At 36.4% G+C, this 27,043-nt stretch overlaps 1 protein-coding gene across 5 annotated transcripts in view; it reads right to left on the bottom strand.

The window, feature by feature from the left end:
• The window catches only part of TBL1XR1 (TBL1X/Y related 1), a 182,660-nt gene that overhangs the window by 83,739 nt on the left and 71,878 nt on the right, over window positions 1-27,043 (bottom strand). The window contains exons 1-2 of one of the 5 annotated variants that reach the window (XM_058556321.1): window positions 24,753-24,769; window positions 12,686-12,754 (exon numbers count right to left, since the gene is read on the bottom strand). The exons of 1 other annotated variant lie outside the window; for it this stretch is intronic. The gene's annotated coding sequence lies outside the window, so the exon portion shown is untranslated. Of the gene's footprint in view, window positions 1-9,548; window positions 9,709-12,685; window positions 12,755-24,752; window positions 24,770-27,043 lie in introns of those variants that run through there. 3 more of the 5 variants (XM_058556317.1, XM_058556319.1, XM_058556322.1) reach the window with 3 other exon arrangements.

Raw genomic sequence — 27,043 nt, 5'->3', positions numbered from 1 at the left:
TAAAAATCCAGGCTGTCAGAATAGATTTCCTAAGAGTAAATTAACTGAGGATAAAAAATGAATTAGTATTTTATAAATGTTACACTTACTTAACATTAGATATTATACCAATATATTTTAATAGCACTATACTTGTCTCTTAAAATTTTATGAAAGAATCACAAAATTCTGGAACAATGATCATCTGCTTTTTTTTTTGTGTGTGAGGAAGATCAGCCCTGAGCTAACATCTGCCAATCCTCCTCTTTTCCCTGAGGGAGACTGGCTCTGGGCTAACATCCTATCTTCCTCCACTTTATATGGGACGCCGCCACAGCATGGCTTGACAAGCGGTGCGTCGGTACGCGCCCGGGATCCGAACCAGCGAACCCTGGGCCACCTCAGAGCGCGCACACTTAACCACTTGCGCCACTGGGCCAGCCCCATGATCATCTGCTTTTTAACCCCACAACACACTGTTATCATATTCCTAAAATATATATTTTTTTAAAACAAATTCTAATCACTAAAAAATGTGTCCTAAGCCATACTTCATAAATGACAATTGGTCAATTAAAAGAATGGAAAGAGAATCTAGTAATTTCCTCTAACAGCATTTTCAAAAACTTGTTCAAAATAAGCAACCCCAGGGGTTCCATCTCCCATTAATCATACTTGACTCTGAGCATACTCTAATTACGTATCCATTCCCTCAGAATTTATGTATTATAAATGATCTTAATGAGTCTTTGCTATATCACTTTGAAGTAATCAAATTATTGTCTGGCTATGTTTTGTCTTCTCACTTTTATTGTTTATTTATATTTCTATATCTTTCTGCATCCTAAACAGTTCAGAGCTCAGTGCACAGGCAGAAAAATGTCACTGATAAACTATTTTCAAATTTAAAGAAAGAATACCAATTTTGATGAAAGCCACTAAAAACAACATATTAGCAACAGGTAACCGGGTTAGAGAAATACTACCTACTAATATTTTTATAATGTTTTATCATAAAAATGTTCAAACATACAGAAAAACTGAAACTGTACAGAGAATATTCACAGAGCCACCACCAAGACTTTAAAATTAACATTTCCTTGTATTTGTTTTACCACATCTATCTATCAATTGATCTTAATTTCTGAAGCACTTCAAAAGAAGTTGCAGATATTGGTATCCTTTCCCTATATATATTTCAATTGCCTATCAACAGCTGTAATAAAGTATTTAATCCAGTTTTTCTTTTACAGATAAAATCTACACAAAATACAATGGATTAATATTAGGCGTACCATTCAAGGAACCCAAATCTCTAACAGGATACAAGATACTATCATCGCCCTAAGAAAACGCCCACACACTCTTTCCCACTTAATCCCTGTCCCCAACACCCATGCATCCATTTCTAAGCCCTGCCAACCACTGTTTTTACAACATTAATTAGTTCTGCCTCCTCAACTCTAACACATAATAGATGAGGTTTGCCTGTTTTTAGGACATCATATAAATGGAATCATACATTCTGTCCTGTTTTATGCAAGGATACATTCACTCAGCATAATGTTTCAGAGATTAATCCAAGTGGCTGCAGGTACAACAGTCTGTTCCTTTCGATTGTTCAGTAGCATTCTGTTGTACAAACACAGCACAGTTTGTTTAGTCTCTTGCTGACAGACACCTGAACTGTTTCCAGTTTAGGGGTCAGCCACATATTTGGCACAGTTTATACAGAGAATTTGGTACTCCACCTCTGTGATTCTTTCTCCTTCAGGATTTCCGCCCTCTTCCTCTGGCTGGCCTCCCTTACTCTATAGCTGCTGTGGTAGTCCTGAGGTCCAATCTCTGATTCCTCAAACCAGGAAAACTGCAAACAAGCACGCCCTCAGGCAAAAGGCCATTAAGATGGGGCAACTCGCCTGAGGCCATTCCCTTCTTTTAAGAAACCTCTCCAGTCCAGTTTCCGCTTGTTTCTGTTTGCTCTACAGTGTCCTCATAATGTCTTTTCATGTGGTGTCCAAAGATGGTAGGGCATGATTTGTCCAATAGGAGACACTACTTCATTTTTTGAATTGTAACTCTCTACTTTCCTTCTGCACTTGTTAAAAACTGTAATTGACATACTTCCTTGTGGTTTTTTTTTCCTCTCAGGAGCTTGATTGAGCCATTCCCTTTCAATCAAAAGAGCCAAACTACACTAGGAAAAGAGACCTCCGAGAACTGGAGAGTATGAGAGATGGAGGAGGGGATCCTGTAATTCTGTATATGAACCAACACAAGTCCCAAATTCATCCCAAGGCATGTATGCAGAACATACCCAAAGTAGCAAAGGTTTTGAGAACTGCAGATATAAGCCTGTTCAGGAGCCACACTAACCCAAGTGGTGCATACGAGGAGGAGACCCAAAGCACCACAGCCAACATTGGGACCACTGCCCACAGCACAGACTGTGAGAACCTGCAGTCTGAACCTAACCATGATGATCACCTGCTTTAATTAAAAAACAAACAAACAAACAAATCAACATTCTTCTGAAAGGATACGATCCAAACTTACTCAACATACAAAGAATCAGGAAAATCTGATCGATTCTAAAGAAAAAGACAATAACAGACGCCAATCTTGAGATGATCCTGATGTGAGAATTGTCAAACAAAGATGTTAAGGTAGCTATTTTATCCATCCTCCACAGGGTTAAGGTATGCACTTGAAATGACAAGAGAGAGAGAAGTTCTCAGGAGAAAGTATAAAAAGAACCAAATGGAAACTCTGTAACTGAAAAATCTGTGGGAAAAAATGATTTGACAAAATAACAAGTGTAGACAAAGCAGAGCAAACACTGAATAATTGGTCTTCCCCAATAAGAGAACCACGAGTAGACGAAAAAACAGTCTAATTTTAATAAAAGAAAAATTTCCTGACAGGTTGCATCTTTAACTCTTAACAGAGATCTAACCAAGATGCTTTAATCATTATTATTCTGTCTCCTCCTGAGGTCCTGTGAAAGCTCTCAAGATTCACCTTTGGAGACTATTCCGATTCTTTATAATTTGTATGACATTGAAGTTAAAAGAATGCTGGACTGCAAATGAGGAGATGTGGTTCAAGTCTTGGTTCTGTAACTATGACGAAGTATGTGGCATGGCATCACTTCTCTAAGCCTTTCTTCCTCATTTGTAAAATGAGGACCTACTCAATGAGTAATGACAACTCACTTAGCTTTGTAATGTAGTCCCAAGATCTAATTTTAGGAACCCTCTCAGGGTCATTCCAGTTTACTCAGATCTTAGCATTAGCCAAGTTCTTCACTGCTCTAATTACTTGTTTCTGGCAGATAAAGAGAATCTATAGGTCAGGCAGCTGTGCCTAGCAAGGTCTAGAACAACACTGTCAACAGATATAAATGCAAGCCACAATGTAAACCACATACGTAATTTTAAATTTTCTAGTAGCTACACGAAAAATTTAAAAATAAACAGGTTACAGCTGATTCTACTAATATATTTTATTTAACCCAACATATCCATATATTATCGTTTCTTGTAATCAGTATTTTAAAATCAAGATTTTATTTTTTTTAAATTGTCTTCAAAATCTACTAATATATTTTATTTAACCCAACATATCCATATATTATCGTTTCTTGTAATCAGTATTTTAAAATCAAGATTTTATTTTTTTTTAAATTGTCTTCAAAATCCCACACGCATTTTATATTTACAGTACATCTCAGTTATGACTAGTCATATTTCAAGCGCTCAATAGCTATATATCACTAGTGGCTAGCACACTATACAGTGCAGGTCCAGATGTGGGGGCAGAAGGGCAAGGCGAGAGGGCAGCAATGGGAAACAAGGGCCAAGGTGTCACACTGAATAATCTGCCATACACACACACACACACACACACACACACACAAATTCTATGTTGGTGGTGGTAATGACGTCTGCCCTGTTACATGGCAGGGAGAGAGATGAGAGAAAGCCTATTTTGAAAAGAAAAAAAAAGGTAGATAAATGGCTTATGTATCCTTTCAAACTAAATGAATATACATCAAGTATTTATTTTTATGAAAGCCACTGTTTATTCTATCCTATCCACAATTGCGGGGGAGGAAGTACCATGTAAGGAACATATAAAAAGGCATTATGAAACAAAATACATTTCTCAATTAAATGATTTAAAAGATTGATGAAAGAAACACAAAATGTGCTTCATCAATCCACGCTATTCAAATCAGATGCTTCCTTGTGACTTATGCAGTTTCTGAAATTTTAGCCAAAATATCAACTCCCTCCTGTGAATGAAATAACAAAAGGTTTAAGTAAATTTGCAAATACCTCTAGATACTTTTTAAATGAATATAATTTCTTTTTTTCTAAATAGACTCTACAACAATTTTATTCCTTAATTGTTCCTCTTGCAAAATAAAGGGCAATAACTGATCTTTGTGAGAACCTAAGGACCATTCCAGGTCCATCACGCCCCACAGTTCCTATCTTCTCCATACTGGAACACTAGTGCAGACACATTCTCAGAAGAGAGGACGGAACTGTGGAAACCACACTCGGTTCAGAGTTCAGACTCTACAACTTATTACCTAGGTGATTATAAACAGGAATAATAGTTTCCTCATCTACAAAACAGAGAGATTAACCTCACAGAGTTACAGAGACATTTAAATAAGATATCTACTCTCTATCACAGAACATTCACTCATCCTTCCATTTTTGGTCTGATTTTTATTTATCAAAAAATTTATAAATTAATCAAAACGTCTTTTGCTATCTCCTATACATTTAAAATATTTCTATGTAATCTGTTCTAAATCATAAACCCTTATGCCCTAAGTCATTTTTTAAGTATCAGATTATAATGAACTTAAAATGATCCCATTAAACATTTGATTGGAAATGAATGTCAAATCAGACGGTCCTTTATATATATAGAAGATAGTGAAATAAGAACGTTAGAGTTTTTTTTTTTTTTAATTTTTCCCCCAAAGCCCCAGCAGATAGTTGTACGTCATAGCTGCACATCCTTCTAGTTGCTCTATGTGGGACATGGCCTCAGCATGGCCGGAGAAGCAGTGTCGGTGCGCACCCGGGATCCGAACCCGGGCCGCCAGTAGCAGAGCGCGCACACTTAACCGCTAAGCCACGGGGCCGGCCCGTTAGCATTTTTTTTTAAAGATCCTCCTTACAGGAGAAAATAGTAACTACAGGGAAGCAGAGAAAATAGGCATCGTGAAGGATCTCTGTTCCAATGAACCAGGGGAAAAATCAAATAATATGACTGAAATTAACTGGCTTAAAAAGGACAGAATGTGAAGAAGCAAACAGTACCTGTTAAAACTAAAAATTCCTGTCTTTTATATACCAAACTTTAGTATGTTATGTTAATTTCTCTTTGGAGAAAAAAATAAAAAAATAAATAACAAAAAAATATGCAACATTATCCCTTGGAAAGATGGATGGATTGATGAAAGGAAGGAAAAGTGAAAAAAACATAAAGAGACTCCAAATGGCTTTAATACACACACAAAATATATAATGGCCTATAGTTTCAAACTTTATGGCTATATTGCTAATATTAGATCACGTAGCACAACCTTAAATGTGTCAGAACCTAATAAGACTGAATTTAACACAGCACGGACAGTTTGAAAAGTTGGAAAAACTTAAAAATTAAGCCAGAAAATAATCAGTGATAGGAAATTTTTTGTTTTAACATTATTTCACTAAACATCTATTTCTCTATGTGGGTATAAGTTCTTGCTCTCACTCTATTCCGGGTTCTTTGAGATAAGAAGAGAGCTACATTTTATTTCTGACTGCACAGGGGACCTAGACTAAGAACCTGTAGAAAAGGCACCAAAATTATTTGAAGCATGAAGATCAACTTTTAAATAACAATACGAACTCACCCTAACAAGTTCTACTATTACATGTAATTTAAGGATTAAACCCATGTAAGAAGCCAAACTTTCTCTGCCTTTCAAATGATACTACAATCTCTCAGGTTCTTTTATCAGCTTCACATCACATAACAATCACCCAATGGTAAAGATACAGGGGATCAGTTAAATACAACTCTAATGTGTATGTGCTCTGCTTTTTTGAGTTTATTGTCTGTTTTGTTTTTAATAAAAGATAAACCATACATTTTCAAAGAGACACTTGCTCAGATACATGCAAAGGCATAGACTCCTCTGGAAGAAATTCGGCCTGTAGCTGTTTTTAGGTCCAGTCATTAAGGAAAAAAAACTTCTGAAGACTAAAAGTTTTTCAGTGTAACCCTTTTACTATTGATTTAAAAATTAGTTCTCCAGAAGCATAAATTCTCAATCAAAAGAAACAATGCTGTCTATATGGCAATGCCATTCATTCTTCACATTTAATAATACCACCCCAAAATCATGTGATTGTGAAAGATAGATAATAAATGATGACAATGAATTTTCCTACAGTGAACAGAATTTACAGATGTTATGCTTAAGAAGTGGAGAGTGAGTGGGTACAGCTCACTGGCTCCTCAACATGCACCACACCACTTTTCGGGAGCTACCTCTCGGTAGGGTCACAACTCTTTCCGGTCTGATCCTCAGTCTAGCAAGCCATAACTTACTTATATCAGTTCTCTTAGGATAACCAAGTTCTGGGAGAAGAGATGTTAACGAAATGCACCAGAGCAATTTATGAATGAGAAGAATGATTTACCAATTTACTCTGAGAAACCTAACTGCCAGTAGACTGGGAATATTCACTGATGCAACAGAGGCTGGCAGTGCCCAGCCCACATCCCCTCATCACTCAACTTTCCTTAGAAGCTAGGCACCTTTTTATTGCAAACACCTGAGGGCCATCTCTGGCCACAGGTTAGGTCAGGGAGGAGGTGCTGATGATGCCCTGCTCTTCCCAAAGCATAACTCCACCAGCAAGGAATGGGAGTTGGTAGACAAATTACCCCACCTTTCTTGCCCCTTGAGCAGAACAATTCAGGGGCATGTTCTATACTGTCTCCCAGAGGTCCCCACGTGATTTGAGCCCCAATGGCCCACAGCAGTAACCTGGCCTCCTTATCCTCCTTTTCTTACTTCTCCACTCCCTGCCACGGGAACGTTCTGGGCTCACCTTTCAAATAAAATGGTTACAATCAACGGTCTGATTCCATGAAAATCTAACCTAAGACAACTGGTCAGCATAGTTCTTTTCTTAGCAGGGAAATCTTGTTGTTAAACCAAATTAATTTTTAGAAGTTGTGGGATGACTACAGAATCAGAACAGGAGATAACAGGACTGAAGGATTGGTCAACAAAGTTGATAGATTTTCTTGAACATAAAAATCTATCTTTGGAATAGTTCAAAGAAAAAGACATACAAATAGTTCTAAAACATACGAAAAGATGCAAATTAGAACCATAGTGAGATACCATTTCTCACTTAGATTAAATATATATATCTCCAAAAAGTTCTAACTATACACTGTTTGCAAGTGGGAAAACAGGCACCCTCATACATTGCTGTAAGGAATATAAGACAGCATGATGCCTACAAAAGGGAATTTGATGAACTGCTTCAATATTACATGCACATTTATGTAAAACTAAAACTCTCCTCTTGAACCACCTAAAACTCTCCCTCTTGAACCAGCTATGGTACATGCATGTAATGGACTACCACGCAGCTGTTAAAAGGAATGCGGACTAACTCTATACACTGCTATAGGTGATCTCCAGTATGGTAAGTATATACATAGGTTTGCTTATATCTTTAAAAATAGCAACCAAGTTAAACCTAGTTATCTATAAGGAGAGGAAGAAAGTAAGAATGTACCTCATTTTGAAGTAATATAAATTTTATATATATAAAACAAAACTAAATCAAAAAGTTTAAACACTAAAAATAAAATGAAACAAATGGACCCAACTATATATCAAGTTGATGGGAAAATCAGACAAGTGGATTTACTTCAAGCACTTTAAAACATAATACTTTGAATGTAAACCCAGGGGGACATGGAACAAAAAAAGCAGTTGTCAATAATCATACTGGTGGTACGTAATCATACTGGTATATATATTTATAAATATATATAGATATAAAAATTATATTATGTATAACAATTTTAAATTTATTTTATATTTACATATTTACCTTACATATTTCATTCATATACTGTGTTCTATATTTTATATCTTTATATATTTATATATTAAATAATATATGATATAATATTATATAATATAAATATATAAAGGGAACAAGTTTATGTAAATAACATTAAGAGATGTTTTAGCATAAGAAAAGATGGAAATATTGAAATCAAAGAACTTAAATTTAAAAAAATAAAATCCTAAATTTGTATCAGAAATATCATAGACATACATTGCTTCCCCCACCCAGAAACAATAAATACCCTTAGCACTTAGATTGTGGCTCTAAATACTACTTTTCACTAAAAGGAACCATGACTTCTTGGAGACAGCTGATTTGAGGACTAAGGACGAACACGTACAAGAAGAGCTTAGGAACATCTTGTTACGTCAGAAAGCAAGGAAGCTATCAAAGACTACTACAGTTGTGTCAAGAAGACTCAGAAGTCAACTTAGGCTCCTCCGGCCACGATAATTTGAGCATCCATAAGAATAAAAACTACAATGCAACAAACATATCAAATATTTAAATCCACAAGCTCACGACCCTGGGAAAAAAAAAAAATTCTCATTGGTCCACTTTTCCAGGACTCTAGGAAACAACTCAGTACTTGTGAAAAGTGGTAAATAAAGGAAAGAATCAAGTATTCAGTATGCCTTTCTGGTGCAAACTGTGCCAAATGCCTGATGAAGAAAATTTCTCTTTATAGAAATATTACAGATAATAAATAAAGGCTTGATATAATTAGGATATCAACATTCTGTACACTCTTATGGAAATAAAGGATCTAGGCAATGATCATCACTGGTCCCCTAATATCACAAACAGAAACACCTAAATATTACACACCTGTTCATGGAAGTTCTTAGCACCACCTTATGAAATATTCTGCCACCCTAACCCCCTCAAAACAAAGCAAAACAAACACAAAACGCGCATTAGATTAAGTTTTTAGATATAACTACCAGTTTACAAAAAAATACAAAGGAGAGAGAGGTATGTTACTACAGGGATGAAATTAACAAAATACAGAATGAGGAAACCTTACAGGACAAATAAAAGGGAAAAAAAATAATAAATAAAGAGGTAGAAGCATAAGATGTACATAGCAACCAAATGCAATGTATGAATTGTTGTGATTCTGTAAAAACATTATTTATGAGCAGATGAGGAAAACAAACTAAATGGATATTTGACGATATTAAGAAATTATCATCATCACCTCACATCCATTAGGATGCCCACTATGTAAAAAAAAAAAAAAAAAAAAACCAAAAACACAGAAAATAACAAGTGTTGCTAAAAACGCAGAGAAATCAAAAAACCCTTGTGCACTTTGGTTGGGAATATAAAATGGTGCAGCCACTTTGGCTAACAGTACGGAGGTTCCTCAAAAATTAAAACTAGAATTACCATGTGATCCAGCAAGGTCACTTCTGGGTACATATCCAAAAGAATTGATCTTGAGGAGATATTTGCACACCCACGTTCATCACAGCATTATTCATAACAGCCAAAGGTGGAAGCAAGCCAAATGTCCATTGACAGATGAATACAGAAAATATCATTCAGCCTTTAAAAAGAAGGAAATTCTGTCACATGCTACAACATGGATGAACCTAGAGGACATTACGCTAAGTTAAATACGCCAGGCACAAAAGACAACTACTGTATGATTCCACTTATATAAGGCATCTAAAGTTGTCAAACTCAGAAACAACAAGTATAACGGTGGTTGTCAGCAGACGGGGAGAGGGAGACACGGGAGGTTTTTGTTCAATGGGCTTCAGTTTTGCAAGCTGAAAAAGTTCTAGAGATCTGTTGTACAACAATGTGAATATAGTTAAGGCTACCCTTAGGTATACTAACTGTACACTTAAAAATGGTTAAGAGGGTAAATTTTATATTATGTGTTTTTTACTACAATTTTTTAAAGTATATTTTCAAATAAAAAAACGACTGTCAATTTTTAAAGTGTGATAATGGTATTGTGGTATATATTTTTAAATAGTCCATATCTTTTATAGATACATACTGAAATATTTATGAATGAAATCAAGTGATACATGTATCGGCTCCAAAAAAATCAAGGGTTGGGGGTGGGATGAGACATGGGAACAAGGCAGGTAAAGATGAAACACGACTGGTGACTGTTGCAGCTGGGTGAGCGTTCATTATGCTAGTCTCTCTACTTAAGTGTATGTTTGAAATTTTTCACAATAGAAATTTAAAATAATAATATACACCTGTTGGCTAATGGGGTCTATTAATGCAATGAGACAATTACAGAAAGTACTAGGAAACATTTGTTTAGGAAAGTAGCTGTAAATCACAATGATTTAAGATGCAATTAGAGTTAAAATAAGTTGTACCTAGGCAAGTGAAGAGTGAGGCAAAAAAGAATATTATGAATCCCTCATGGTTATTATACCAAGAACAAAGTTGAGGATGGGTGGGTGTGGTAGAGGTAACTGTATACGTTCCCACAAAGCATTCCTTTATGGCATTTTCAGAGAAAAAAATATGAGATACTACATAGCACAGGTTTAACTAGGAATGCTATGGCATTTCTCAGGTTCATGGCAAAACCACCATTTTGAACCAATACCTATAAATTTACTAGCGCATCATGCAAACATGTAGAAATGGCTTCAGCATCCTCTGCTAGACTACAAGCAAGTTGGTTGTAATCTTGGCCTTCTTCATTTCCAACACTAACACATATATATAACTAACAACCATAAATGAACATAAATGTCTGTGATCATGACTTAAAAATGATTTCAGGGATTTTCAACAAAATTGGCAAATGCGTTTGAGAGAATCTGATTTACCGTACAGTCTACGAGCTGTTCCACAAACAAAACAAAACAACAGACAATCTGCGTGGGTGGCACCTACACATTCACTGAGGACAGGCACTTAGAAGAGAGAGCCAGTAGACAGCACTTGCAACTCAGACGCCCAACAGGCCTCTGCAGCTGACTCTCAGGGGAGACGCCACAAACAGGTAAGACTCCAACAACCAAGAAAACTAACGGGTTTCAAAACTTCAAACGAAAAGCCAATGGCAGATACTCCAAATGCCGAAGCTAATTTACCATGGAGCTGCTTCTCACATGAGAAACTCTGTAGTGCTCCAGAGGAAATATGAGATCTAAGGACGGTTAATGAATCACCCAAGCACCCTACAGAACCCAGCAAGTATTTCATCAACTAATGAAGAATCATGTCATCCTCTGTGCTGGGTAAAGCCCGGAAAAAAATTCTTATTTTCCCCCAACATTCTCCATTAACTGCTGAGAGAGACACCGAGAAGGACAAAAGAGAGGGAAAAGGGAGGGGTGGGGGGTGGGGGCGATGGTGAGGTCATTTTTCTTCCCCAATAAGAATTTAGAAGAGAGTTAAAGTAAATCTTCCCATTATCAACATACTGGCAAGTCCATCTTTAAAATAAATCATTTCCTAGGAATATTTTCACAGATAACTTATCCACTTATCCCGGGTCTAGTTAATTTGTAGTATTTTTTATCTCAGACTGATGTGTCTATCATTTCCCACCAAATACTATAAACCTTCATCTGTTTCTATAGCTACCTGATTTAATGTTTAAAATAAAAATTTGATGAAGTAAAAATAATTAAGGTTTTTGATAATGCACTATAGAAAATATTTTGAAATAAAAGGTATTTTTGTTAAGTCATTAATTAAAAAAAAACCCAAAAAGTAAAAATTCATTCTCTGCTATTTATTGATACCCAAAATACACAGCAATACCATTTAGGTAAGGAACTACTTTTTATAAATTAGAATCAGAATGATCCTTCTTGACAGTGACGAGATCACTTAGCCTACAATTAGAATAGACTTTAGAAATTTAGTCCAGTTCTATCATCTAATTTTACAAGAGTACTTGTCAAAAGTAATCCAAGACATATTCAGGAAAGAGCAAACGCCAACTCTACAGAGTGCAGTGGTCTTTCCAGTGCAGAACACAGTTGACAGATTTACTCCACAGAGAAAGGCTTCTGTTTAAATAGGTAAGAATGGCTCTCCTGAAAACTATTCACTAACTAAAAACAGGCAGAATTTTAGCCATTTTCAATGCCCATTAACTATAAATATTAGGATAAATGCAATATGCAAAAACAGACTATTTTAGTAAGATGATGGACAAAAACACAAAAGCTATTAATGCTGCTATAACTGAAGTTTAACAAGAAAATTCTATTCACAAAATACAGTCAACTTTTTAAAATACAAGACCATCACTATATAATAATACTTTTCATCCTGATAGCCATAGCCAAAAGGTTATAAAATCTAGATGGAAATCTTCCAAGTAAGAGTTTGCCTTTTTTTGACTAAATAATCAAAAATTTTAAGTATCTTAAATTACATTTTTTTTTTAATTTCTTTACACCTTGGGAACACATGTATTTTGTCAAATTATGATAAACTTTCAAAAGTCTTAATGGTTTCTTAAAAATAAGAGAATATAAAAAGAACAATTAAAACACTCTGAGATTCGGAGTGGGAGGAATTCTTACCATTGGCAGTGCATTGATGTAGGGATGTGCAACTGAGTATCCGGTACCACCAATCACAAGTTGCTGATGCTGAGAAAAAGGAAAGTAAAATATTCAGTGTGCCCTAAGACAAGCTCAGTTTAAAAGATTTCCCATACCAAATTTTACATGTATGAAATGCTTTTCATTTGTCTTTAAGATCCCCACCAGCGAACATCTTTCTCCCCCTAAGTAACTGTTATCATAAACAACAGCAGCAACTTGAGTGTACAATATGTGGCAGGCACTGAATCTTTACAACATTCCTAAAAGGTTGACACAAAGAGCAAAATGAGACTCAAAGAGATGAATTTGCACATAAGGTGTACGCACCCTATTCAACTCAACTCAGTGCAAATATCACTGCAGTAAGGTCCAGAATAGTATGTTCACAACCTATGATCATGAGCCATAAACAATGGTATAAATTTATATCCTATATATTCTGTTTAATAATCAAGAGAAATACATGACTGGTTTTGAAACAATTTCAATCAAAACTTATTAAACTTTTTTTGTGTGTGTGAGGAAGATTAGCCCTGAGCTAACATCTGCCAATCCTCCTCTTTTTGCTGAGGAAGACTGGCCCTGGGCAAACATCCGTGCCCATCTTCCTCCACTTTATCTGGGACGCCGCCACAGCATGGCATGACAAGCGGTTCGTCGGTGCACGCCCGGGATCCGAACCGGCGAACCCTGGGCTGCCGCAGCGGAGCGCACGCACTTAACCGCTTGCGCCACCGGGCTGGCCCCAAAACTTATTAAACTTTAACCTCCAGCGTTTACATTTTACAGTTTACCCAGTCTTCTCCATTGCAAAGTCACAGCACACTATTTTCCACGAACCTTTTGTGTAAATACACAAGTTGTTTTTCACACACTCTGTCAGAGGGGTGACCCTCAGGTAGAACCATGACCAGCGCAGGTTCCACCACGTGCTAGAACAGAGCACAATCTTCTGTGACAGTACACACTGATGACACAGAAAGGAAGGGAGGAGCTTCACCTCATACACCAAACAAGTGAATTAAGTCAGTGAACACTGAAAAGGTAACTAAGCAAATACACTGAATAACTGCAGAAAGAATTTAATCCCTTCAAGTTTGCTCCCCTCTGATTTTATTGCCTTTAATTGACTGGAACTCTGATTGGCACTGATGGCCAATTCCACGGCCATACTAAACAGCTTAGTGCTACGATATAACTTTCAGGTAGTTAAGTTATAAGGAGACATTTATTAAATGTGCCACACACTGAAATTATAGATGGTTACATCAACAAACAATATCCCACTAGCCTCTGGTGCTTCAAGACACGGGACTGAGTCCCAAAGCTTTTTGGCACAAGTCACTTGTAAGCTGGTTGGCGGATCCTTTCTATCACCTATTGGGGAAAGATTCTATAGACATCGTGACTGAGTCCAAAGAACAACTAGATGACTGCTAGGTTCTGTTCACCTCAGGATCATTTGTTACGAACATCAATTATTTTACTATAAAGTCCTCAGGAATTTTTGAGCTATAAGCTACATAGGGCTATTTGTTATCCAAAAATCGGCCAGAGCACCCTTAACAGAGAAAAGTTCTGGCATACTTTCACTCTATTTATTTACAAATAATTAACATTTGCTACTGAATTATGTAGATTTTAAAACACATAAAACCAAAGTAAAAAACAAAGAAAAATAATTTAATTATTTACAGTGCTACAATCTTGTTTGCAACATTCTAAATCCTTGACTTTTATATGTCTTCTTAATCATGATGGTTTTATATCACTATTAACTAATATCTCAAGGTACAATTTACTCTTAGAGCAAGGCTCACCAGTAACAATAACGAACGTATGCCTATATGTCAACTATCTTGCTGGATAATCTCTAATTTTTTTAGCCATCTTCTAAAATTATAAGATCATGGCAGGTGAAAAGCTCATTCTAGTAGCTGAAGTATCAGCTCCACCATTTTGTTATTTCCTCTTCTTATTCATGTTTCTTATATTCTATTTCCTTGCAGAAATCTTGAAGTTATGAGTCTGTTTTGTGGGGTTTGGTTAAAACTAGATTATGTAATCCATAAATCTACATAATCAAACACAAGTAAACTTAACGGTAATAAGCTTAAATACACGGCAATTCCCAGAAATGGACAAGTGGATAGGAGTGCCACTGCTGCTTTGTGGAACTCCCACTCTTCTGAATACCATTATGTACCATGTTATACAGGACTCTGACATCAGGGCCAAATGAGGGTGCAAATTTGAACCCTATATTAAATATTAATAATGTTTAATTTTTTTAATCTAAAATGAACATAAATAGACTAATAGAGCACTGTATCCCACTGGATACTTGTTTTCACTACTGGGGTGTGTACATACACAACACTAACTCACACGCATCTACCTCTGGAAAATACTACATTAAATCATTCCAGTTGCTAGTCTTTCTTTTTTCTCCTCTCTCTGGTTCTCTTCTCTTCTGTGGTCAGTGAGTCTTTCTTTCATCACTCGCAGATATCTCTAATCTCAATTTTCTCTAATTATGTTTTCTCTACTTTTGTTTTCTTCATTCATTCATTTAGCTTTTCCTATTAGACTATAGCTCCTTAAGGGAAAAGGTGACAATAGTGATTTAATAAATATTAAAGTGATTAAATATTTGCCTCTAGGATCTAAAGGATAAATAAATCTGTGGAAAATGGTTTGTCAACAGGTATGTCCATTTGCACAGATACAATCTGAAAAACCAAGGAATTTCTTAAAAAGCATATATGCAGGGCCATATTTTGGTTTCTGTATTAGATGTTTTCCTAGTCAACTCATTTACCTATGCCCTGGCCACTGTGCAGTGCATTTATAAAGCATACCACACAAGTTTTCAGCTTATAAAATGAATATCTGAATTTTAAAAGATATAATTATTCTACAAAAGAATTACAAAAATCTAAGGCATATTTAAGATAATCTGACAGAATGTATATTAAAACTGTTTGTACTAACGTAATTCAAGTTGTCCAAAAAACAAAATCATGTGTATCTTTTACAACTGCCTTGTTATCGCACTTGCTCAACATCCTCCACTCTCACCACAGCACATCACCCTGCCTCTCTGTTCTCTGCACTCTTTGGCTGCCATGATATTGCTCATTCTTCTGCCAGAAATGTCCTTCTATGGTTCTCTGCCCACAAACCTAGCCTACCTCTTCTTTCAAGGTTCGGCCCAAATCAGCTTCCTCCCTTGATTATTCACCCCATTATATGAAGAGAGAAATATGAGCCTCCCTTAGAACAAGTGTGTAGTGCCTTATTCTCTTATGCCCCTCCCCCATCAGACTTCTCAAAACCAGGGACTGATTTATTTATCTTGCTGTCATACCACAGAACTAAGAACAGTGCCTTGAACATACAGTTCTTAAGACATATATGCTGATAAAATGTTATAATATCTATATGTGTAGTAGGAATAGGTACATACATATTTGAAAATAAAACAGTAGAAACTGAATTACAGCACTAATAAATCACACTGGTAAGGAAGAACTCAACAGATTTTTATTTTAAAAATGTTTAGGAGAGCCTGGTTATACCAATAATTTTAGCACCACTTCCAGAAAGTGGTCAATAAAGGTTGATATTTTGCCATTGAAAAAACTCAAGAGCATGTGATCAATCATGTTATAAAATTAGCATTAAACTATCAATTACTTTGTGTACTGCATAAACTAAACCTACTTGCTTTACTTCTTGTGATGAAATAAATGTCTATAGGCTTTGGTTTTGTCTCCAAACAAAAAGCTTTGTTTTTAGAATCTATATTTCAGAACATTTTTCCTAAAATAAATGAAATATTAATTTTAGAATAGGCTTTCAGTATAGAAACAGACATCGCTGACTCAGGAGACATTTAAAATCTACCGCCTACACATAATTAAGAGGATTTTTCTTTAAGATGCAAAAATCCTATAAACAGTACAATAGCGTATTTTGATTGATCTTCAAAATTACTACCCTGCAGTCTCTAGAAGTAAATTTATTTGGTTTATAGATCTCTTTGAAAAGCTAATGGATTATGGGCCCTTTCCTTAGGAAAAGATACCAACAAAACGAAAATTTGCTTATAATTTAAAGCAGCAACATAATCTAATCTCGAACCTAGTGGCTAGTAACAAATTCAAGAAAATGTACCCGGTATCTTTAAGAAACAGAAGTTACAAGTGAATTTCTTTTTTTGTGAGGAATATTAGCCCTGAGCTAACATCTGTTGCCAATCCTCTTCTTTTTGGCTGAGGAAGACTGGCCCTAAGCTAACATTTGTGCCCACCTTCCTCTATTTAATACGGGACGCCTGCCACAGCATGGCTTGATAAGCAGCGTGTAAGTCAGTCCACACCGGGGATCAGAACCTGCGAACCCCAGGCTGCCAAAGCGGAGCATGTGAACTTAACCACTACGCCTACAGGCCAGCCCTGCAAGCGAATTTTTTAAATTTGGAAAAATCATCCCAAGAATTAAGAGAAAAACATAACAATCCTACCATAATTAATCTGTTTAGAAAGATTTTTATTAAATGAATTTCTGGGCAAAAGAAAAGTCACACATAAAGTCTAAAGTAAATTGCTTAGCACATGATTGAAACCACAATAAACAAAGAGTGATTACCTCCAACAGGAACAATTAAAAAAGGAATGTATTTGTAAATCAAAGAGTTTGAACTGAATTTGATCCATTTCACAAAAGACTATTAGCTGCCTCCTTCTACATGGCAATCTCTAATAACATACTGCACATTCATCAAAGCCTCTAAAGCATTATATCCTGTGCTCTCCTCCCCCCATTCTCATTTCCCATGGAATCATACACAGAATATTTTAGACAGCCAGAAGATGGGGTGAGTGGAAAAGGAGAAGGAGCTGTAACACAAGGGATATCTTAAAAACAGTGACCCCAAGATGAAACTCAAAAGCAGAGCAGTCAGACCCAACACAGCTTTGCCATCACTGGTTATGATTTTCACTTCCCTATGTTATTTAAGTGACTAAGGAAAAATGGCTTCGAAAGTTGTATATTATGATTCCAATTTTATAAAAATAAGATATACTCAAGACTGCAAACCCACACAAAGAACAATTTAAACACGCACTGGTGTCTAATCATCCTATTATTACTTCAGTTGAGTGAGTTTTATTGATAGCATCACATGTGGTTGAATTTTATATTAGATTTATACAAAAAAAACTATTGTACAAGAATAAGACAAAAAGCTATCAAGGACCCTGAAATCTGCCTGTCAGAGAGTAAGCAACGCAATAAAAGACAATAAAAACCACAAACTCTATACTACGCCACGGAGTTTTTAAAATTAAAGTTAGGTTTGGGCAGTTTCAAGTGTTATCAAAAGTCAAATTTATTTTTCAGGCACTAATATCTCTACCCATCCAAAGTTTCACTAACTCTCAGTGACAAAGAATTTGAACATGAGAAAAGGCTTAGACTTGAACTTTAGTTGTGATACTAGAAAGATGATATAAAAACATAAGGATAAATACACATTATTGTCAGTTACTTTAAAAAAAGAGGGAGTCCATCAACAAAGTGTAACTAATTTCTTTTTCTCTTCCAAAAAACTGTTACCAAATTAATGGTGCAACTTATAATTTAGGAGGCCTAAGAAACATGACACATCTGACATTGTTTTCTTCTTAACACAAAGCTGACAGCAGCTAAGCCTTTTTTTTTTTAAGTAGTTTGGGAAGAAGAAACAAGCAGAAGGGTGACAGGAGGCAGTAGGAATAACATAAGGATCTAAGAAATAATAGGATAAAAAAACAATCAAACTTTGCTTAATCCAAATACGCCTAAGACCACACAGGTAGGTACCTTGGCACGGAACAAATTAGAAGGAAAAACTGACGTAATTCCTAGATCTTATTAGGTTTCTCACTCTTCCCAAGGGTTGAATATTTGATTCAAGATACCAAGAATTTCAATAGCTAACTAGGCGAGGGCAACGCAAAAATCATTCTGCCGAAAAATACATTCCCAGCAGAAATGAAAACAGCTCCGCCAGGGATGCTGGGTCTTTGATTAACTCTGTCCTACCGAAACACCTTTCCAGCTTCTCACCTGTGATAATGGGTCCCTCGCTAAGATTTAATTGGTCTAGGGTAGAATCTACACATCAGTTGCATTTAAAAGCGCCCCCAGGTGACTCCAATGGGGGTTGAGAACCACTAGACTACGTGGCAGGAAATGGCAGGACGCGGAATTTTACTTGCCGGATTCTAATTATTAATCTATTTGGGGGGGGGGTACAGGGAGATGAATTCTTTCAAATATTAGCATTGTAAAGTGAGTGGTTCTCAGAACTAGGGTGGGAAACATACTATATCTAGTAAATTAAAAATTTTATTAATTTTATTTTAAGATTAACAATAAGAAACAAAAGATACAACTCAATCCTTCTATCCAAAAATGATTTAGAAAAGGACAATAATAATGAGGACATTTTAGATGGAGAGAGACCCAGAAAGACCACAAAACAGAGGAGTTAACAAAAAAAAAGCACAAAGGAGCATTGCTGATACCTACATTTTGATAAAGAGACACATCAAGACCAAATGAGACTCAGCTATGTGTGACAAAATTGTAAGTAATAGGTAGAAGTTATAGAAAGGTATTTTTTCTGCTCAATATAGTGGAAAACTGTCACACAAATCAACGGAAATATTCAAACAAAACCTGGATCTATCACTCAGCAAAGAAGTGATTATAGTGAGATACGATATGGGGTTGTATGTGTGCCCTGTCCAATTCCTTCCAACGTGGCATTCAAGTGTGCTACCAGGGCCACCAGTAGCCTCTGTGGCTTTAGAAAAAAAGACAAATTAGAAAAAAAGAGAAGCGATATTATGGTACAGGGGGTTAAGAGCCTGAACTGTGGAGCCACACAGCTCGGACTTGACTCCCAGGCTCTGAAACTGAGTATGCTAGATGATCTAAGACGAGTTACTTAACTTTTCAGGGCCTCAGTTTTCTCATCTGTAAAATAAAGGGTTAGGAGAGTCAAATAACTTAATATTTATAAAGTGCTAAACAGTGCCTGGCATAGGATTCAAATGCAATCATTTTTAAATAATACATATTAAGTAAAAGGGAGCCCTTTCCTCTGAGAAGACGCAGTCTCATACCAGGGAAATGGCTTGGCTGACAGAGCGTGGTCTGGATGTCAGTGCCCACTTGTCCCCTTGGCTGTGCACAAACTGCCCACTCATATTCTGCAGTGCTTGTGTTACTATGACTGTAGAGTCCAGTGATACTATGTCTTTTGTGAGTTAATATAATACCATTACTACTCAAAAAAATTTAAGCGTTGATAAAACTTTTAAATTACAACATATTTGGAATGTGGTAGTTGTTCTGTCTAGTGTGACCCCACAGAGTGACAATGAACACACATGACCAGTGTGACAACCAAGAGTGACAATGAACACACCTGACTGGTGTGACCACAGAGTGACGACGAACACACCTGACTGGTGTGACAACAAAGTGACGACGAACACACCGGACCGGTGTGACAACAGAGTGACAACGAACACACCTGACCGGTGTGACCAGAGTGACAACGAACACACCTGACCGGTGTGACAACAGAGTGACGATGAACACACCTGACCGGTGTGACCAGAGTGACGATGAACACGCCTGACCAGTGTGACCACAGAGTGACGATGGACACGCTTGACCGGTGTGACCACAGAGTGACGATGAACACACCTGACCAGTGTGACCAGAGTGACGATGAACACATCTGACTGGTGTGACCACACAGTGACGATGAACACACCTGACCAGTGTAATAAAGAGTGACCATGAACACACCTGACCAGTGTGACCACAGAGTGACAATGAACACACCTGACTCCCTCTCCGAAGCAGAGGGCCTCTCAATCACATTTCAAAACTAAGTCTCCAATGTTCACTTTGTAATGGGAAAGGATAAGCTTCTTAATGCTTTTTGTTGTTTTGTTTGTTTGTTTTTTGCTTTTTGCTGAGGAAGATCGGCCCTAGGCTAACATCCGTGCCCATCCTCCTCTACTCTATATGGGACGCCGCCACAGCATGGCTTGATAAGCAGTGCATACGTCCTCACCAGGGATCCGAACCTGCGAACCCCGGGCCACCCAAGTAGAGCATGCAAACTTAACCACTACGCCACCAGGCCAGCCCCGGTGCTTTTTTGTTTTTTAATTAAGAACATGCCAGTAGATAATTACTAAAATGAAAATTGTCATTCTGAAGTACTTTGGGCAGAAGGAGAAAAAATATATTTACATTAAATTACGTGGGTTAGGTTCAGAATTTTAGAATGTTATATTTCCATCTACTACTGAAGGCTTCAAAAGAGTCACTCTTGTGTGTCTTTACTAACAGTATTTCCTTACAGATTTTCACATGAAAAAACTTAAAAACCGGTTGCTTTGACTCCATATTTTTAAAATTGGTATAATCTAGACAGTACCAGCAAATACTGTGCCTTCACTAAGTTAAAACAAATTGCTCACAACTACCATGTTTCTATCAAAATGGCTGTCAGAAACACACTCCTTTAAGAAATCAGGGCTGTCCTGTCTTTTACATAATTCATTCTAAGTATATGATAAAATAAGTGACATATTCATCATTCTAAAAAATGCCAAATTGTCATCTGATTTGCCAAATTGCTTTCAATTTAACTTTTTTACCAAATTTAAAATGGAACATTTGAATCAGGAATTCAAGCTGGGTTGTCTGTCTGATCCACTCAGGACACACAAACACAGGGATCGGGACACACTCTCTCTCTCCAGCGTCATGAAAATAAAGAAGACCACCTTCCTTAAGTAATTCAGCCTATTTACTTCAATACAAAACACTCCTCTCCCTGCTCACCATCCACATTATAATAATATTATATAATATTATTATAATATTATAATAAGGCACCCACTGAGACTATATGAATACTACAACTGTTCCATCTTACTTTTCAGCTATTGCTATGCAATGGTCTACAGGTTGGCAAACTACAGCCAAAAAGTAAATACTTTTGGTTTTGCAGGCCACGTGGTCTCTGTCACAACTACTCAACTATGCTGTTATAGTGCAAAGCAGCCAGGGAGAATACATAGGTGAACGGGTATTATTGTTTCCAATAAAACTTTATTACGCACACACAAAAAAAGGGCCAACAGGCAATACTTTGTTGACCCTGAAGTAACTCCCAAGACCATCCAAAATTCTACTGATCCCAGGACAGAACGGAAAGCTTATAGGTTAAATAAAGATAAAAAAAAAAAAAAAAGAAAAATCAAATAAATTAACAGACCAAATGAAAAACATTATTGACGCATTCTCCACTAAAACTTTATATGACCACTCCATGAGAAGGAAATTTTCTTTCTAAGGCATTCAAACATATCATCTCATGTAGCACCATATATAATAAGAAAGTTTGATCAGAAAAGTGAGAGTATTAAAATTTCAGTATTTCTCTGCCATCTTCAGACACTTAGAAGACAGTGGAGGTAGAATGCAAAGAACAAAAGATTAGATTCTACTCTTTCTGTTTAAAAACTCAGCTCTTTCACACCATACCCACATAACCATGAGCACATCCTCATCTGTAAAAAGAGGCTATTACACACTACTACTACACACTGCCGGGATGGTATAAGTATTAGATAGCTTGACAACAAGTCTGAACACAGATTTTGGCTTATTGTAAAAAAAAAAAAAAAGAAAAAAAACTATAATTTAAAAATAAGAGAGCACCAATCCTATTAAATCTCTAAAGATGTTTATGCACAGAATTAATACTTATAAATATCAGCTAAGTATAACTGCTTACATAGCTTAAAAGGGCACAGAAGGTTTAAGAATAGTATAGTACTGAAAGATTAAAAAATTTAGGTTCTAAGTAAAAAAAAAAACTCTTTATGACTTACCACGAGATTATAAAAATAGCAATGGGAAGTATTAAAAAAAAAAAAAAACAGACAAAACGAAGAAAGAGAACAATGAAGGCATAGAAATAGGAAAGTGGTCCTAGAAATGAACCCTCTTGCCCAGAGCAATGGAAGCAAGAAAAAACATCGGCCGTAAATTTTGTCAGTACTAGCTAATGTTCACCAAGTAGTGGCTGAGAAGAAATCAGAGTTATTATGTATATTTTAAATTAAGAAAAAACGAGCTTGTGTTTTAGCTTTCTGACATGGTTAATGACAATTAGACATTAAAAGTCAATTCTATAATGTGAACTAAAATATTACTGCAAAAGATGTTTTCACATTTTCTCACAATCCTAAATCCTAATATAATTCACAGATAAATCTGGGAAAGAAACAAACTAAACTGTGTATTTGTTGTTATTTTCTAAAACAAGTTTATAAAGCTATCTATAGACAGAATTACATTTAAAACAAAATGTCAACTTTCTGATCACTTCCCAGTTCTCTAATATCAAAGCAACCCAAGATTCCCTCAACCACAAAGGATCTACACGCTATAAATGAACTCTCTCCATTAGTGATGCATTAGTTACTGAAGCAAATACAAACCAAAAAGAAAGCCAGATTCTCCTTCAGGAGACCAGGAAGAAATGTAATTTAAAGCCTATGTTTATCTCTAAGCCAAGTTAAATGGTAGGGTTGTTGTTTGTTTTTTTGGTTTCTTTTTCTTACTGACTGTAAGATTCATTCTGCAATAGACAACAGAACTGTGGGGAGAAAGGAAAGGGAAAAAGAGAGGGAGAGGGGAGAATGAGGAAGAAAAGTTTTACTAACCTCTCTACTAGACATGGTTAATACTAAAAGTTAGCCCTTTACCAACAATGGAACAAAACTTACTAAAATACTTCAGTACACAAAGATCTTTGCCCTCACGAGTTTAAATTCCCGTAGAATTTAGAATTAAGTGCTAATGTAGAAGGTGATAAGTGCTGTGAAAAAAAAAAGTCCAGCTAGGGTGAGGGGAGACACAGGAGTTTTGAGGGAAGGGAGAAGGTGGTGCCCCAGGTTGCAGTAATAGGTAGGATGGTCAGAATTGGTCTGTATTTCCAACAAGAGTTGGCAAAATACTCAGGAAGCTATTGTATGTTCCACATTCTGTATTAGGTCAACCATGTATGAAGACATACCTTAATTTGATGTTGTCAGTGTTGAAAGCTGTACCTAGAACATGTATATTCATGAAACAGGTCATTTACGTTTCAATTACTCTAATTTTTTCTTGCCTACATCCCCTGTGTATTATAAAGCCATAATTCCTAGGACAGATTTTAGGCATTACAAATGACAGGTTTATTTAAATATTTAGCATTATAATATTATGGAGGCCACCATAAAAGTTATCAAATGTAAAAGAAATTTTAAATAAGAGAAATGTTCATAATTGTTGTCCAGAGTCTGTTCAGTCAAATTATTTTCACACAAGCATTCTTACAAAGTTAACATCAAACAAAGAGCTTTGAACTTTTTCAAGACACAGGATACTGAAAAACAGAAAAATGCAACTGAAATGGAATGTCTGGTCACTTAACTCCTACTACAGTTTAGACAACAGACTCAATTTTTAAATATCCAGAAAATGCTTACATTGCACCTAGTACTACATACATTTACCTACCATCACTACCTTAAAATACCTCATTAGGTAAAAACAACAAAACAGAAATGTGGATACAGACGAAGACTTCCTCAAATGCTTAAGAACCCCTGGTCTGGTTTTTTTTTCCCCATTGTGTTCAATATTCTTCAGGGGAGAGAAAAAATAAAGAAGAGACAATAAGACTAGTTTGTGAAAATGTACAAAGCTAGAACTATAAAAGACTAGCTGAACTTTTTTCAATACCTTCAATTGTAAACTCCTGGAAAAAAAATAAAGAGTATCTCTATACCTTCTGCCTACTATTACACCTAAAACATAATCTAGATTCCAGAGAGTACTAAATGAGACTGGGAGGAGGTGGGGAAGAACTTGTGGAGGTAGAAAAGTGGCAACAAAATCTTACCTCTTCCTCATAAGAAGGGAAATAAGCCAGAAATTGTTTAAGGAATACTTCCAGGAAAATATCTTTCCCACAAAGAGGATGAAAATCTGTTCTGTATGATTGTTCACTGGTCTCTGATCTCAAGTCAAGGCTAATCAATCAGATGAAAAGAACTCAGGATGACTCACCTTCAACTAGATGGACTCACAAAACCTAAGAAGGCCACACCTGTAATCTGTTTTCTCTGAAGAATCTAGGACAGGAAAGGCTATCAGTGTATTATCAGGCCAGACATGTCAGCAGAATATGCAACTCAAGAGTTACGTCTTTACACCTCTCCCTCCTACCAGCACCATGTAACTGCTCAGGTACAAGGGGGCAAGAACTCACAGAAGGGTATGGAAGTTGCGCTGGCTTAGAAACCCCAAGCTCCACAGAGGAACCAATATCATCTTATAAGAATCTCACGGGCATAGCTTCCAGGGGACCCAACCAATCAAGGGACACACTCAGTTATAAGAATGCACCACACCTTCCTGCCAGGTATTCACTCACAAATCAGGGCAGTTCACAAATCAGAGACCACTTTGCCATGCCCCATGTTGGCTGGTAATATTGCTGACATTCCACATTTATGTTTCAAATTAAACGTCATTTATCTACAGAAGGAGAAAAGGTTTGGTGAACCATTTCCTCACAACACACCTAGCTCCTCATCCCTACTCTGCCTCTAGGATGTCAGTGGTCTTGGACTAGAACTTAAGCTTCTATGGGACTGATTCACCTCCTATAAGCAATAACCAGGTTTGACTGGGTTGACCTCTGAAATCCTTTGAAGCCTTTTCAAAATTAAGAACTAGGCTCACAGAAAACCAGGCCCTCAAAGGAAAGAAGAAAATATCTCCTGAGTTCTGAGAAATAAGGCAACACATATAAAACAAACAAAAAGATATCTTATAAACAGCATAGAAAATCTGTTTTTATGATATGAAGGTTAAACATATAGAAAAGCAGTCTAGTTCATAAAGAAATTGAGACCCAGAGGTTAAAGATTCTTACCACAGTAACATAATATTAAACTCTGCATTGCTTGTACATTCAGTATAATTTAAATCTCATAACAAGCTTGTACAGTAGGTATTATTGTCTCTGTTTCAAAAACAAGTTAACTGAGGCTCAAAGAAGTTCTTAGACCAAGATCAACAGCTGATAAGAGGCAGAGTGGTCATCAGATGCCAGGTTAAATTCTTAACCACTCTCCTCCTCTAGGTCTCCTGAGTCTCTTTTCAAAGGCTTTGTTTCCAAGGAGTTTTCTTATTCCAACGTGACAAAGAATTTCTAATGAAGAATCACTTTACTTAGGAGGAAGAAATCTATATCCATATTCTCTTATAACCACAAGTAGGATGGAATCAGTACCATAAGGATGATGGGCACTCACCAGAGGACACTGTAAGTCCACAAACCAATAACAACTTTTCTGGCATCTTAACAGTACCCAGCTTACAAATACTTTCGACCTAGAGTATTTCACACAACTAACTAGTTCTTGAAATACTATGTGGATTTAATTGTTAAAAAACCAATACATACAGAACTCAGAGACTTCATCTGATGAGTTAGGTTAAATTTATTTAATTTACATAATTAGTATTCTTAAGAGAGCATGAAATTTTAAAATGCATTATTCTCTTACTTTTGGAAGTTTACCAAAAAGTGTTGGAAGGCACAAAAGCCATATAGCCATTTCTGCAGCAAATATTGTGTTGCTTATGGGTTAACATTCATTACCCAAGTCAAAAGCCTGAAAGTCATCGGACTCTTCCCTCTGTTTTCTTTGTCGGCCCTATCAATCACTAAATTTTGACAATTTTTCTTCCTACTGGCCCCTTGAATCCTAGCATCCACACTCCTCAGTCTCCTTCCCCTACAACTTTGACGAAGTCTAAAGCCCAAATTATTTTTAATAGGCATGCATCCCACAATTTATAATTGAACAACACGATTATCTGAAAATTCAGCTCTTTTTTTTTTTTAATTTTGAAGTGACAGAGGCAATAATAGCAGGCTTCTTTGTTGGGTCACTACTTAATTAGCTATTCATTTGCATAACAACTATTAGTTGCCTTCAGCTTCCTTGCTAACATAATCCCAATTCTGTTCAAAGCAGCATCATGTCCAGATAAATACTCACTTTCTCAGCCCTTCTTGCAGCTAGAGGTAGCTATGTGAAACAATCTGGCTGATAAGCAGAAATGGTGAGGTGGGGGCAGCCATCAAGGCATGAGAGGAAGCTGGGGAAGCTTTTGCTT

The sequence above is a fragment of the Diceros bicornis genome, chromosome 15, assembly GCF_020826845.1.
Source record: "Diceros bicornis minor isolate mBicDic1 chromosome 15, mDicBic1.mat.cur, whole genome shotgun sequence".
In the NCBI taxonomy this organism is placed as follows: Eukaryota; Metazoa; Chordata; class Mammalia; order Perissodactyla; family Rhinocerotidae; genus Diceros; species Diceros bicornis.
This window is presented reverse-complemented; position numbering and strand designations above follow the sequence as displayed.